Here is a 14,480-nt window from a genome sequence, read left to right as displayed (position 1 = left end):
TTACTAGAGTATAATCTCATTTCAAACTATTGATTTAGATAGAAAATCGAGAGCCATAAACGCATAATTTGTACATTAGAAGAGATAACGAAAGCACAATAAAAAAGAAAGAAAAAGAAGTTACCGAAAATTATGTGTCGTTACAAGAGGTTACAAAGCAGCTACGAATTGGTGTGATCAACGTTGGTAGTTAGCATAAGTAGGTAAATATTAATCATCATCAGTGTTAATTTAATCAACATCAGTGAACAAAAACCAATCGCAATGAAAATCATGTTGATAAGCATTAGTGGATGAATCCCCTTATCTATGCCACTAATGGAACTTGACCCGCATCATCAACTCCATTGAAATGATATTCATCAGTGTCACTGAAACACTGATAAATAATCAGTGAAATCCATTTGAAACCAAAATCATTAGTGTCAGTTCCTTTTAAATTTCATTCAGCTTTGAATATGCAAAATCTTTGGGAATTCATCAAGTTATAGCAGATGGTACCAAATATCTTTTCAAAGGTCTTCGATGTGCTAGCTCGAACCCCGAATCGTCATGTGTTAGGTTTCAAGACATTCGTAAGGGGGCATTCCCTTCACACTCCCAACCCCACAACCATATGGTAACGTCCAACAATCCTGGGTTTTAGCCAACTTAATTTAACTTAACCAACAATCCTTTATTTTCATGGTAAATCTAATTCATTAAAGTTTTCCAATTAAAATTGCCGATCTATATATGTATGTGTATGATTTCAAATAATAACTATACTATTGCAAAAAAAAAAAAAATCAAACCTTCACAGTTCACAATATTTTGCTGTGAAATTTCAAATGTAAGAAAGTGGTCTCATGAAAAGAGGCTGATATTATATGTGTATATATAATATTAAAAAATATATGTAAGTAATTGAAAAGGATGTGTGACCAAAAAAATCATGGGTAGAGCCACAACAATCTATGCAGAAAAACTAGACATGTGGAAACCAACCTCTTTATGATTCAATGATGAAGACATGAATGGACCTAACTCACTCATTTATTCAAACCATACCATCCAATTATTGCCTTCTTTTCTTTCAATTTCTTTTGATTCTTGTAGATTTTTCCAATTTTTTTTAATTTAATATTACAAAATACTCTATTTTCAAATATTTCCATTTTTGTATCATTATTACGATTCTTGTCGTTCAATTGGTTTTTCTTTTAATTTTATTTATTAAATATCTAAAAACAATAAAGACCATCTCCATACTACAATAAAGATTATTACAAATCATACTAGTGGTGTTTGACTGGTTTGAACTTAAGTTCCAAAGGTCAAAAATGTCTGGAGGCTACAGGTTCGAATCCAAGAGGAAACATAATCCCCTTATGACCACAGAGTTTCAAATGCAATGACTTCGCGGGTGGTTATCTTTGGATTAATCAATTCGCATAGCGGGTTGGATATCCTGGTTAATAAAAAAAAAGGTTATTACAAGAGCTTAGTTTTTATATTTTTTTTTTGCCAAATTATTTCTAACTGGCTAGATTAATAACCTACATAATGGTCGTTCTCAAAAGTTAAGAAATTTTATAAAATACTATTAAACCGTTTAACCCACCCAACCCACCACAAACTGCAAAAGTTGATTATACTTTTGAATGAGTTTAGTTGAGATTTTTTTCAAACGATTATAATTAAGGGGTTGTTTGCCAAACACTTACCCAGGTAAGCGTTTTTTAAGTCACATTACCTCATCGGATGAATATGGTAAGGACCAATAATCTTGTCCGGTAAGAGCGAGACAAGGACCTTGAGTCCTATCCGGTAAGTGAGGGCGACAACTTTTTCCATGATAAGCGCTTACTTGGTAAATTGTTGCATACGATGTTGTTTTAGTAGACTAAAATCTTACCCGGTAAATAAATAATGATGTTAAATTTTATCGGTAAACACTTATCGGGTAAGTGTTTAGTAAACAGTTCGTAAGTTAATTTATAAAAATGTTTTGAACTACTCAATCCAACCCGTATACACCCTATTGGACTGGTGATGCTCAATATCACATTTATTCTTAATTAAAAAAATAGATTTTTTTACTTTAAAAAAAATAGAAAATCAATAATAAACGAAAAATAAAAGTGAAAATGAAAAGGACAAAATGGTAAATAGACAAGTTGATTGGAATATTGATATAGAACCCTCCCTCCTCCCAGCCCTCATGGGACTGGGCCAAGTTCACGTGCGTTCACATGGGGTGGGAATGAAGTGGCCTCGTACGGACCAAAGGGATTAAAAAAGCCACTGTTTGAGTGGGGGCCCACAAAGAGATCCATTATTGAGGTTGGGGGAACACGTGGGACTCTGCTAACACGCACCACTGGGGACACCTAATCATCATCCGACATCATGTCGGACCACTTTCACACCTTTCTCTCACGCTCTCTCCTCCGCCGTTCCTTTCACCCTTTTCTCTCCTATTATATTATTCTCTATAATCTATTTAAAATATAGATTTTCTATAAATTTTTTTAAAAATTAAAATCATAAAATAAATTATATTTAATTTTAACAAAAATTTTAAGATTTCATTATTAATTGTATTATTTAAATATTTTATATAATCTCGATACACTTTTTTAAAGATACCATTATCTTTTTAGAGTTTTAAAAAATTCTATATATTTAGAGTTTCCTGTATAATTCTCTATTTCAAAAATAAAATAGAAAAACTGTTGGAAGATTGTGGAGATCAAAAGACTGATTTTCTTTATTTTAGATAAACTGTTGGAAATGTTGTTGCAACAACTTCTCTATGATTTCTCTAAAATAAATAATGAAAATTTAAAAATCTGTAAAATAAATTATATTCAATTCCAATAGATTCTTTGGTTTAGAGTTTCATCATTAATTATATTATTGAAATAGTTTATAATTTTATAACCTCAATACATTTATAAAAAAAAACTTTATATAAAATGATATCAATTCAACTTTCACTGGTGTGTTAAATATAAAACTCATTTCTCTCTCACATATTAGAGTTTTAGAGAATTCTCTGTATTTAAATAACACGATAAAAAACTGTTGGAGATGCTCTTATAGAACAAGATAGAAAACTTGATGGAGCCATATACGTAACAAAAACCTCATTTTCACTATTTTTAAGAATCTGTTGGAGATACTTTTATTAGCTCGTTTTCAACATATCAGATTAACAATTTATATAACATATTACAATGATAGTTCTCAGCAAAACCATTTTTTCTGGTTCCATGAGTTTTTACAACCTTTTTTATATTAAATATCAAATATTTAATTCAAAAGGGTAACAAAATGTCAGCTCATACCAAGTAAAGAAAAGAAAACAAAGTTTTTGTATACAAACTCAAAAGATTTGATGTTTTTTTTAAGTATATAATATTTATATATGACAAATACAACAATTAAATCCATACACCCTCCTCACTAGTGTTGAGGTTTGAACCTCTGACCTCCTACGAGGTCAAAGGCTACGATACCGCTAGGCCAAATACCCTTTGGTAAGGTCAGGTGTTCTTATAAGAAATATTTCAAATGGTAATTCTTAAAAGATACTTTGCTTATAGTTTTTACATGAACTGTCGTTGAAAATATTTCTAGTAAAAACCTCATCTTATTGATTTTGTAATTATTTGTTGATGTTAGGAAAATATACAGGACCTAAAAAAAAGGTTTTTTATAAGAACGATTTTTATGAATTTTTATTAAGGTTTTTAATTTGATAAGTTAAATATAATATGATTAATTTTATTCAATAAAATATTGGTATAAATTTATATTAAAGTATTTTACTCTAAATTAAATTTATGAACATTTAATATTGTCAATTGATGCATGTGTTTCTCAAATTTAATGGTACATGTAATTAATTTATTACATTCATATGTATTAGTTTTTAGAGATGTTTAAATTCTATAAATTAATTAATAATTAATAAATATATTAAAATTTTAGTATATTTTTTTTTAGTTTTTTTCTTCCCGAAAACACTGTAAAATGATTTGGGTTTTTGTCGTTATGATTTTTGTCAACGTGATTTGAGTCTTCATCAAAGAGTGATATGGGTTTTCGTGTACGATTTGAGTTTTCTTCAACATAGAACGATTTGGGTTTTCCATGTTGCGGCTTTTGTTAATATGATTCCGTTTGGATTCGTCACGACTCACGAGAGAAAGGGTTTATATTTTCGTTGTCGTTGGATGAATTTATGTTTGTGTGCAAAGACTAAGACGTCAAGTATTATGTGAGGAGGGGTGCAGTGCCAAACGGGGAGGGACTTCTGACGATGTATATATATTTTATGTATTTAATAATTTTTATATATAATAAAAACAGTAATTTTTTTTTATCAGTAATCATTTTGATTTAGGGACCACATTATTTAATAACACTAAATCATAGGGTCTATCATGTAGTTCACTTTTAAACAAATTATTCCAAAATTACATAAATATATAATATTACATTTTTGTCAAAATATAAGAAAAATTCATATTTAAAAAAAATTACAATTAGTTTTTTACTATCAGTTTACAATAAAATTATGAGAAAATTTTAAAACAACTCAATCAACTTTCTCGTTTTGAATAGTTAAAGTATTTAAACCTTTTCTTTTGAATGAGAAAACCATTAAATTTTCTCATTTTTAATGATTAAATCAATGAATTATTTTTTTAAATGAAAAAACAATTAAATATTCTCATTTAACATTTTTTGGGTTAAAAGTATGTAAGTAACCATTTTTGTAAATGTTCAATGGTTTATTTATTAAAAAATGTTCAGAGACTTAATCATTAAAAAAATATAATGATTTTTTATTCAAAAAAATAGTTCAGGGACTTAATTATTTAAATGAATGAAAAATTAATAGTTTTTCATTCAAAAAATGTTTAGCTCCATTGTGGGTCAAGCTGTAGAAGATATTGCGAGACAACCTGAGGCAGAGGGAAAAAAATACGAGGTACTTTATTCAAAATGAGAAAGTTGGTTGAGTTTTCTTGAACTTTCACCTAAAACTTTACATCTCGTTATATTATACAAATACACAACTCTACTAGTGACAGGGGCGAACCTGCATATGCTGATAGGCAGGCCACCAGTTCATGGTACCATTGTAAGGGAGAAAATTACGTTTCTGAAGGGTGTCATCGTATTATTTTTTAAACTAAAACGTTGGCATAAGTATCTAATGATAAAGTCGGTAAACGTTGCTCATTTTGTATAAAAAAAACCCTTGGTTCAAGACTTCAAGTCTCAACGATGTCAAATTTTGTAGTTTTCAACTCAAATTTTGGTGTTGTTTTATATAATTTAGAAAAAGATTACAGATTACACTCGAACATGGGTCCGTTCAATGAGTTTTCAAAATTATTAATAACTGGTTGTCGCATAATGCTCTTTTGATATCAACAAACTGGAAATTTATGATGGATGATGTTTCATGGTATCAAAAGAAGATCGAACTAGAATTTGTTAAAAAGGGAAAAAGAAGATAGGAAGATGGAAACCGAATGTGGTTACAGATTGTTAAATTAAGACGATTTTGCAGAATTAATAAATAATGATCTGATAGATTTCTAAATATATCCTTAAAAGATTGTTGACGTCTCGATCCTGATTTTGATCGTGGGGCACCACATATATGTTTGCACTGACTTCGTTTTCATAAGAGATATTAATGGCATACAATTATATGCATTTCGGCCATCTTTTGTCTAGGCAAACATGGTAAGATATTCGTTTGGTAAGAAAAAACGATGGGTGATTACATACAACTAGCGATATGTATTTTCAAATACGTATAATTTTCCGTCTTGAAAACCTGAAATATTTGTACCAGATTTGGGCAGGGAATGATGTACACGTCGACCAAACATTACTAACAAAAATCTTGTTTTCTTTCGCTTGTAAAAATTGGTCCCATATAAATATAAATAAGTATATAAACCACAAAGGTGGTGCATGATTGGTTTGAGCTTGGCTTCAAAGGTCAAAAGTGTCAGAAGGTCCCAGGTTCAAATCCAAGGAGGAACAAAAATCCCCTTGTGGCCATGGAGGTTCAAATATGGTGACTCCGGGCTACGTGCAAAGCAAGTGGTCGTCTTGAAATTAGTCGGCTCGCATAGCGGGTTGGATATCCAGGTTAATCCAAAAAAAATAAGTATATACTGTAAAAATTATAATTTGATTAAATTTACTGATTATTATGTACTTGTTTGATGTTTGATGTAACATATCAAAATTTTAAGGCTTATTTAACATTATAAAAATAAAACACAGTTAGCTTTTATTTATAAAATTTTATCTGTTTATTGTATTTTTCAGTATTCAAACAAATTTATAATCATATAACTAAAAATTCATTTGTCAGATATTTAAAGTCGATGTAACATTTTTTGTTGAGACGGGGACCAATTTTAAATTCAATTCAATCATCATCTATAAAGTTATTTATATTATGATATATCACAACGATATATTAATATATTATAAAATATTTTACTCAATAATAAAAATTGCACCACGTATATCTGCTAGTGGACTTCCCTTTGACCTAAACGTACAAAAGTTGTGATTTCTAAAGCACATGTGACGAATGGGTACTTTATTAGCTGACTCGGTATTTGTACCTATCTACCAACGTATACAGTCATACATATCTGGTTTTAAACTTTACCTTTTGTTTTAAAATTATAAAAGAATAAGTATATAGGCAATAGATAGTATCACAACACTGGAAAAATCAAAGAACAATAACTAAACAATAATACAGAGTCACAGAGCCAAAAAAATTATAAGTGAATGATTACAGTTTTCCTTAGATGAATACCAAAAAGAACTATTTTATTTTATTACTTGGACTGTACTTTTTTAAACAAATATTTTGGTTAAGAAATTAAATGCAACAGACTCTCCCTACCAGCTCAATTTCCGAATAAAAGTGAGGTTTTAGGGTTTTTCTATATAGGTGTAGATTGAGTTCTTGTGATATTATCTGGATATTTTTAATCAGATATCCGTAGAATTAGGGCAAGGTTACTTAACGCTTACCCATTAAATTATTACAGGTCACTTTTTTTACAAACCAAATGTAAGGAGGGTGTGTGAGTTTATTTATTCTAATTGTCGTATATAAATATTATATATACTTCAAAAAAAAATGATAAAAACCGATAATCTTACCCGATAAATGTTTACCTGATAATTGTTGCATATGATATCGATTAATAGACTAAGACCGCCATATAATTTGTGGTCTTCTGCTTAGGTATCATTAGTAAAAACGTGAAACAAAGTACATTCCATCAACTATCAACACAAGTACACTCTTCACAACCTGTCGTTAGTATTGGGGTTTGCTTAAAGAAGACATGTACAGTCACTAACAAGAACGACAAAGGCCCACAATGTCATTTGAGATGTTTTTAGCCACACAATTTAAGAATGCAAAGATTGATGCAATACTGTTAGAACACTTGGTATTGTAATTTTTGAGGGACTGTTGCTGATATCAAAGCTCATAAATGTGTATGACCCGGTAAATTAATTGAAAGTATTGACTATTATCGATAAACGCTTACCAAGTAAGCATTGGATGATGATCCTTTAGTCTAGGGGCACGCATATGATTGAAAAATCGAACATAAAATTCTCAGCTCCATCAGTTGAATGACTTTCTCAAAATTGTCTTTTAAATCCATAACTATCTGACAGATTTTAGCCTGTCATTTTCATATATCAGAATGTCACTTCAGTACACGAGAATGTTATAAAATTAATAAATTTTTTATATAAGGTCAGTGGCCTAAATAGTCCGAAATTCTCACGTATACCCTAATTTGATTTTAAAATTATTAAAAAAAGGTTATTAATTAAAATAATTAGATGAAAAGAGAGAGTAGAGAGCACGCGCTGTGGTAGAGAGTGGGAATTCTAAAGAAGGCGGAGTAGTTCAAATGATTATACGAAGAGTGGGTGTCTGCTAACCGAAAGACAAGATGACACGCACGGCTTGTGTGTTTGTCGCTGACCTGAGCCACGCGCCCTTTCCTTTCCTAACTTTTAATTCATTCCATAACACCCCTAATTTATGCTAAAATTCCTTCAAATTATACCATTTAAATCATTAGAATTCATTTATTATTATTTAAATGTTTATGAAAAAATATTAGAATTTATTTATTAAAATCAAAGTTTTATACTAAGAAACAACAGAGTATTCAGATATATATTAAACCAAATATTCAACAGTTGAGATCGTTTTGCAAAGTTTGTACTAATATAACATTTTATAAATAATTTGCACACTTTGTCTCTACATATATATATAGGGTTGGGTTCACGTAAGACCAAAGGTTTTTCGTGAGACCCGTAAGACCAATTTATGTTCATTGATCAACTTTATAAGTTAATGATCTAACGGTCTAAATTGCACGGTGGCAATTTGGTAATTATTAAAAAATCTCGTGGTGTTTATGAATGTTTATATTTTATCAGATTATAGATCTAATCCAAAGGTTGAGAATTGGTCTTACGGGTCTCACGAAAAACAATTGGTCTCACATGATCTCAAGTCTATATATATATATATATATATATATATATATATATATATATATAGGTTGGGCCATGGTGAGAAGGAGAGTTAAGATGAAAAGCGTAAGAAAATATCTTCATCTTTGGATGCACAGGGTTGGGTTCCGGTGAGATATTGAATTCTTTTCTAAAACACAATTCATGGGTGAACATGCGATTAAAAGTGATGAAAGCTTCAGATTCCTTCTTATGATTCTCACCATAACTTTCATTTTCACATGATATTTACATATATAAAAAGAAAAATACGAGTATAAGTAGAGAAAAAACAAAACACCATCAATGAAGTGGAGGGTAAAAAGGACATCATCTTGGTGATAAATGAATAGGATTTTGTTCAGCTACTATTCAGACGGCAAAAACACTGTTTATTAAGAAAAATATATTGTTTTTAAATTAATTTTATTTAAAAATTGTGGTTTTTATATATAGAGACCAATGATCGTGTGAGACTAGAAGTTAAGATGAAGAAATGTAAAAAGGGATTTATATCTTTGATTACTTTTAATCTCAAATCAACCTATTAATTACGCTTTATAAGAAAACTGATCCGGTGTATTTAATTACACCTGATCTAGTTGTTATTTTCAATTATAATTGATTAATTGGTGGAGTGACATTTTCTTAAATTTCTCATATAACTTTCATTCTCATCAGAATCCAATTTTATATATAGGCGAAAATTCGTGTGAGAATGAGAATTAAGTCGAGAAACGTAAGAAGAGATTTGAATATTTGATCACCTTTAATTTCAAATCCACCCATGAAACACGTTTGATTCGGGAATTGACCTGCTGCATCCAAGGGTAGAGATTATTTCTTACACTTCTTAAGTTAACTGTTCATTCTCATGAGAACCCAACCCAACCCTATATGTATATGTATGTATATGCATATACCAAGTGTTTAATGGCCCCACATGCAATGGTGAGGTTCAACCTCAAATTTTAAGGATCATGGCGAGGGCGTAATGTTTTTGAAAGTGTTAGTTTATGAAAGCGTTAGTTTATAACTTCAAGTGAGCGCATGTGTTTTTTCCTACTGATAAGACTTAAAAAACTAAAACACTAAAAGAGCAAAAATTATAAGGTGGAAAAAGTATCAATTAACACTTTACAAAAAAAACAGAAACTGCACGATGGCATGCCGTAAGGGTAATGTGACGTGGACTACAAGTTTTGTACCACAACAGTCGCCATGAGCCTTTTAGAACACGGATCTATATTATGTTATAAGTATTCAGGTAAAAAAATACTTAAATTTTCAAGAATACAATGTTATATTGAAATCACAAATGCATTAATAAAAGGCATGAAAACCTGTATTTCATAGATAGAGCAACGACAAAAGGTGAATTGAAGTTCATCCTTACAAAACACAAGTCCAAGACTTTGGTTTCATTGTATTTTGTATCCTATATTTTTAAGTCGTTTATATAAATGTCTTAAAAACAACTGATTAAATAATATGTACTGCTTTTAATATAGCTCACAACTTATTCGGTTAGCTATAAATATTGTTCGATAGTGACTTAATAATATGGAAAGTGACTTATTCGGTAACTTTATAGAGGAAAGCTCTAAAGAAACCATTTTTTCCTTCCAAACCCGTCCCTTCTAATTAAAAATCACATTTCTTCCACTTCCAAAATAAAAACTTTCTTAATCTATAAAGACAATTTTTTTTATTTAACCTGGATATCCAACCGGCTATACGAGCGGACTAATCCCAAGACGACCACCCACGAATTACCCACATTTGAACTCCGTGGCCACAAGAGGATGTTTATTTCTCATTCGATTCGAACATGAGATCTTCATACATTTTTGACCTTTGGAGTCTAAACTCAAACCAATTAGACACCACCTTTTTGGTTGATAATTTTATTTAAATGTGATTTATTGGAAAAGTAACTATTTAGTATTCAATTTTGTATGCAAATAACTGAAAAATAAAAAAATAAAAGATTTGTGTAAAGAAAAATGGTCAAAAAGGAAAAGCTGACCAATTTATATATTATACGTCATGGATTTATTTAATATAAAAAACTTTAAAAGTAGGAAAAAACCGACATGCTCTTTTTTTCTTCCAACTTTCTAACCCAAAAAAGAGGCGTATTTAGACCTTATATTAATTAAATCCTTTTATTTTCTTTCTATTAAATTATTAATAATTTTTCATAAAAAAACAAATTCATATTTATGATATTTTCGTAAGTGAAATAATGGAAAATAATAATTCGCTCAAGGTTTTATTTGGAAAATAATAATTTATTAATTAATATTTGTTCATTTATTCATCGAGTTGTTTTTAAGACAACATTTATATCTTTGTTAGAAGAAAAGTAGAAGGGTACCCGTACAATACAAACGAGATACATTTTAATTTTAATGTTTCGTTTTATATTTTGGGTCTATCAATGTTATAATACGATTTTATGTGGTTTTGAATTTTTTTTGGAATCAAATATAAATTTGAAATTATTATAAAATTTTAAAAAATGAGCGAAATTAGTATCAAATTAACAATTTAAAAGTTCTCGTTTTTATGTAATTTCTTTAATTTAATTTTTTAATATAATTTAATTGCATTTTAATAACGGACTAATTTATTTTTGGTTTAAAAAAATAAAATTTTTAAGATAATAATTAAGTATTCTGTCAAAACTCAATGATTATCTTAATTATATTTTAGATTTTTTTATATTTAAAATGATGTTTATCATGTATTTATTTATGCTTATATGTAGTTAGTTACACGAATTCAAAATGAAGCTTTAATAAGATGTACACATACTCATTCTACTTGTAATATTGAATTTTAAGTAATATGCATCAATAAGTAGTACTTTATGTATAAAAAATTGTTTTTAAGAGTTTTTATCAAATACTTTATAATATAGATAGATATTACTAACCATCATATTTAGGCAATTATCCCCTACAAATTTAATTTTTGAAATTTTTATTGGCGAAAATAATAATAAACCATTTCCATCTCTTAACGAGTCATTATCAAATTTGCATATCTTATAATATTTCTCCTATTATCTCATGTCTTTACTATAAGATCCACATTAGTTGAGAAGGAAAATGAAAGTTATGGGCCGTTTATCAAATATATATCCGGTAAGTGCTTACCAGTAAAAATTAGCACTATTATTACTTATCGGGTAAAATTTTAGTCCGCGAAAACGACATCGCATACAACAATTTATTCGGTAATCGCTCATTGTGGTAAGAGTTGTCGCTCTCACTTACCCGCTAAGACTTTTGGTTCTTGTCTCGCTCTTACCGGGTAAGGTTCTTGGTCATTACCATATTCATCCGGTTAGGAAATCTGACTTGGTAAAGCTTACCTGATTAAGCGTTTGGTAAACGACCCCTTACTTTATAATGGACTGAATACATGTTCTATTAAACGAGTCTTAAAACCATGGATTCAAATGTATGAATAAAGCTGGCAGTATCTGATACGATTAATGTAAGATGTTACAGTCACGCTCTCAAGACAATTTTGAATTTAACTAATTAAAATGTATAATTCTTGTGGATTTAATTATATTATGTGTATTGAAATTTATCATATAAATATCATGCATTAAATATATTTTGAACTTTTATTTATAAATATTTTGACTTTATTAATTATATATTTTAGTAACAATTTGATATAAATACCACCCTTTAAAATATAAAAGAGTGTTTGATAGTTGCTGAATGATTCGATGCAGAATGATTAAGAGTCTCTCGTGATATAATGCAAAATGAAATATAATTGTTTGGTAACTATTTACAATGAAATTAGGACGCTGAATGATTAAGGGAGACCCAAGATGCAAAATCATTCAGGAAATTTTAGAACCATTAAGAGGTAGACTTTTATTTGTCAAACAAAATTCACTTTATTACGATTCATATGTTGTCTTTTAACGAAACTATTAAGCGACAGACAAATAACTTTTAAATGGTATGGTTTGCACTTTAAGAAATAATTAAGGAAATTTAAGTTATATATATAAAATAAATAATTTATATTTATAATATAAAAAAGAAAAAGAGAAAAGGGCCCACGTGTATATAAACAAGACATGTTGTCACACGTGAGTTCTAGGAGGGGGAGGTTCCTTCCCACGTGAAGTCCACTCTCCTCGGTCGTTATTGGGGCCCACCTTTTTTTCTCCGACTAATGGCTCGGCTTGGGCAGCGGGCTACGGCTTAAAGTCTAAATAATTGATGATTGATTGACGATTTTACCCTTTACCACCCTGTTATTGTGGATTTTCACGTGTACCTGACTTCAAAAGACAAGCCCCTCATGTTCGCAAGTGGGTTTTAAACACATTCTTAAAGCGTTGTCTTTGTCTCGTAAAAACCTTTTTCTTTACTTTTCTATTAAATATATACTGTATATTATTTTATACATACATACATATATATAAGATTAGGTTCACATGAGACAAAGTTGTTTTCGTGAAACATGATTTTTATACTTGAAACTTCACAACAAAATATTGTGAAAGTAAAAAAAACCGAATCTCAACAGTAAAAACACTGTAAAAGGTTACTTTCACAGTGTTTTGCTGTGAAACTTCAAGTGTAAAAATCATGTCTCACATGATCTAATATATATATATAAACGCGCACACACATATGTATAGACTTGGGATCATGTGAGACCAACATGTGAAGTTTTAAGTGTAAAAAAATGATCTCACAGGTCTAACGAAAACAAACTGGTATCACGTGAATCCAATCCCCCCTCTCTCTCTCTCTCTCTCTCTCTCTCTATATATATATATATAATTACAATTATTTGTTAACTAAGTAAATAGTATTATTTAACAGTTATATATGAATGAATGGTCATAAAGTGATTAAAAAGGAAATAAACTAAATTGAAATAAATAAAAAGCAATTTTAGAATAAATAGCTTTTATTTTTGAAAGATAATCACGAACTAATCTCTCTTATCTCCCTCTTGATTCAATTTCGTTTAATATGGTGTTTGATATTTTTTTTTGAAGATAATCAAGTATTATATAATATTTTTTAAAGTTTATAGTGTCGTTTCGTCTATGAACTTTGATTATTCTGATATTTTTTTTTACCAAAATTCATAAGTGAAACTAGAAAGTGAATACGTGAACAATGATTTTTGTTTAAAGTTGAAATTTTCGTTTCATGTTTGAATATTAGTTGTTTCAATTTTTTTTTACCAAATTTCATAGGTGAAAACACAAAGTAAATGAGATAATTAAGAAATTTTAAACAAACTAATGATATAATCAGGGAAGTTTATAATTATGATAAAGAGATCATTAAAATACGGTATCAATATATGAGAAAGACGATATCCCGGTTAGCGAAGTTTGTACTAATTAAACGGTTAACAAAAGAATGTGCATATACACATATACACACAGACACGATGGTAATTTATTTCTTATGATTTGAATATAAAGGTAAGATTATCAACATTCATTTATTACCATCAACGCTTTATATTATAAAACAATCAAAAAATAGTTATTAAATCATATATTCAATAGACTAGATGAACGATTCAGGTTGATTTGTACTAACAGCTGGTTTTCAAATGAAACCACCTATATATATGTGTGTGTGTGTGTGAGATATTTGATTATTTATTAATGTTTTTATAAAATTAAGTAAGATTTGCTAGAGCATCTACAAGTGATTATCTATATATAAAAAATAAAAAAGTTAAAGTTTAAGAGAATTAAATTTAACTCCAACATAATTCTTTTTATTTTAAATATTTTAACATACATTATATTATTAAAATAATTTATAAACTGATCATTTCAATACGCTTTTTAAAAATAATTTATATGAATT

The sequence above is a fragment of the Cynara cardunculus genome, assembly GCF_001531365.2.
Source record: "Cynara cardunculus var. scolymus isolate 2C chromosome LG 16, CcrdV1, whole genome shotgun sequence".
NCBI lineage: Eukaryota > Viridiplantae > Streptophyta > Magnoliopsida > Asterales > Asteraceae > Cynara > Cynara cardunculus.
The sequence above is the reverse complement of the archived record's forward strand: the minus strand, read 5'-3'. Positions refer to the sequence as shown.